Consider the following 3,081-nt stretch of genomic DNA (forward strand, 5'->3'; position numbering starts at 1 on the left):
CAGCTCCTCATCCATTTCCTCCCATAGTCTCTCAGGCTGCCTCCTGGCTATCCTAGGGACTCTCTCTCTCACCCCAGACTTAAGCTCCCTAAACTTATCCGTTTGTGCAATCAGAGCTGGCCTCAATATCCTTTGGATAATGATTCTAAATGGCCACTTAATGGCACTCCAGATCCCGGTATTATCCAGGATCTTTTCAACTATTGTGAGTGTTCAGGAAAATGGAAAGAGATCATACATTCAGGCTTTCTCCTCTCTCTAAGCCCTCTCTCTGCAACTCTTGCTCTCTTGCACAAGTTCTCTTAGCTCTCATCTCTCCTCTCTGTCTAATGAAGCCTCTGCAACAACTGTCCCCTCAGCCTCTTCACCCTTCTCTCCTCCTGCCAAGTGCTCATGGGCTGCCATTGCCCTATCTGCATCTCTGAGTCCTCTATGCAAGGTGGCTGGAGTAGATGGTGTAATCCTGGTTCATGTGCCTTTCCCTTTGTCAGATCTTTCACAGATAGAAAACTGGCTTGAGTCTTATCTTGTCTAACACCCTCCTGATCAAGAAGTGCAGGCAAGTTTGGGAGCAAGCTAGAAATTATGCTGAGGAAGTAAACCCTTCACCAGTTTTAGATCACCTGACCAAGACTTTATTACAGTACACTAATCTGGACCCTGAGACTCCAGATGGGAGACCTATTGTATCTCCAATATTTTCCCCAATATTAAGGCCAAACTAAGGCACCATGAGAGGAGTCCCCTAACTCCCCAAGCTGAGGTTCTGAAAGTGACTTTTAAGGTGTATAACCAGAGAGATGAGAAGACCCAGAAGCAGAAATGTCACATACTTGCTTAAGCCATCTGTACAGCTCAGCATCTGTCCCTGGTTCCATTGGGCCATGGAAGGTTCCCTCATGACCAATGCAACCCTGTTAGAGGTATGGTCACTTGGGTCACTGGGCTCCTTTATGTCACAAGACTCCAGGTCCTTTTCCTAAATACCATCAGAAGGAACACTGGGCTGCTGACTGTCCCTGAGCTCATAGTGGGCCCTGGTCATCCAGCCTTTCTACTTCCCATTTTCAACTGTTGGGACTGGCTTCAGAGGACAGATGAGGCACAGGTCTCCACCGGGAACCCAGGGTAACTCAGCGTCTTTCAGGTAGGCCTGTCTCCTTCCTACTAGACCTATGGGCTACATATTCAGTCCTCAAGGAGATCTGGGGACCTACTATTTGTTCTATGAAACCTTACCAGCTATGCAAACATCTAGCCTGATTTGGGCCTTTGGTTCTCTAGTTTTTACTCACTCCTTTTTGGTCATTCCACAGTGCCCTGTCCCCATTATGGGAAGGGACATCCTTACAGAGTTTGGAACCATACTTTCCTTCTCCCATCACATATGCTTCCATCTAAACTCACCTGCTGCTCCTTGATCCTCACCCTTACCTTAGGACCAACCCCTGTATTCTGTCTGCCAGTGCCTTCCCATTCCCCCTGCCAAGGTGGACCCTACTGTCTGGGATGTCTCAAGTTCTTCTATTACCTGACAATATGTGCCCATTCACATCCGTCTCAAAAACCCCTTCCATTTTCTGGCCCAATCACAATACCCACTCTCAGGACAAACACTCCTACCCTGACAGCCTATCATTGAAGCCCTCTTACAAAAGGGATTCCTTAGACCTACTCATTCCCCTTGCTTTCCCTTACTCTGCATAGAGCAGCCCCTCAGACTTCTGCTTAGCCCAGGTATATGTGTGATTAGTCCTGGCCACCTTTCTTTCATTGGTATCCTGGCACAGGCCCCTCAACCCTCATTGGTCTTGCTTTCCCCTCTGGGGATTTGAACTGCTTTGGGACCCTGGCCTGAGGGCCTAGGATAGTCGTCACATACCTTGTTCCATTCATCAAAGGCTCTTATTGGGAGTCCTTCCCGGCTTCTTCCCCCTATTCCTTCTGCCCCTCCAGACCAGGAAACCGAGTGGCTCTCTGCTCCCTTCTGGGCACCCAAGTGCCTCTAAAGGCCCTGCCCCTGACATCTCACTATGGGTGGCTTCTCATACATCCCTTCCCTTTGGCAAGTTCACTCTCTGGTCTTGGTTCTCAGCTCCTCAGCAGAGCTCATGAAAGCCCTGGCCAGCAAACCAAGACACTCTACTGGGAAAAGCCTGGGACTACAAAAGTAGCCGGTGATGACCCCCTTCTCTCAGACCCATCAAGGCTTCAGCCCTGGGGCCAGTAAATCCTGTGGTGATAACCAATTTTTACTCTTGTCCCCTCTACAGCTTCTGCCCCCTACTCTGGTTTGGCCTAGACATGGGAACACCTGCCTGTAGCCATTCCAACATGCCAACTCACCATGGGGAACTCCCAATCCAAAAATCCTACCTTCAATCTCCACCCACCTGTCTTCTCTTTATTCAGCCTCCCCACCCCCTTCCAGTCTAATACTTCCCAGGTCTCAAGGTTTGTAGCTAAGGCTCTCAACATCTCCTGGCATTTTTACATCCCTTACCATCCCCAGTTCTCTGGCAAGGGAGAAAATTTAGATTGGACTAAACTCTTTCCCTTGGCTCTTCTTGATTACAGGTCCTCACAAAGAAGCCACTCAACATCTCCTATTTTGAGCTTCTATATGGATGGTCTATGTCCCTGCTCAGCTTACCACCCTGATTCTCACTACCTCTAGTTATACATCTTTTCTGTCCCATTCTTGCATACACTAAGAACCTTCTTTGTCAATATAGCAATGCTCTTCTGGAAAAGCCTAGTTCTGCCTCTTTCCCTTCTCCCACTGTATTTCCTGGTGCCCTGGTACCTTTTTGTCCTTCAACAGGTTCTTCCTCCTCTACTCAACTCTTTAGAAAATGGACTGGACCCTATCAGGTCATTCTTACCACTCCCTTGGCAACCCACCTTGAGAGCATCTCATATTGGGTTCATAATTCCCATTTAAAATGGTTTTCTCTGCCCTTTACACAATGACACCTACAGGTCCTCTCAAGCTGCATTTCTCCAAGGCCAGAACCCCCAATCTTCCTTCAATATCTGAGAGCCACGAGGACACTGCAGAGCCATGAGTGCCCTCCTTCC

Source organism: Marmota marmota, unplaced genomic scaffold, assembly GCF_001458135.2.
Source record: "Marmota marmota marmota unplaced genomic scaffold, marMar, whole genome shotgun sequence".
NCBI classification, from domain to species: domain Eukaryota; kingdom Metazoa; phylum Chordata; class Mammalia; order Rodentia; family Sciuridae; genus Marmota; species Marmota marmota.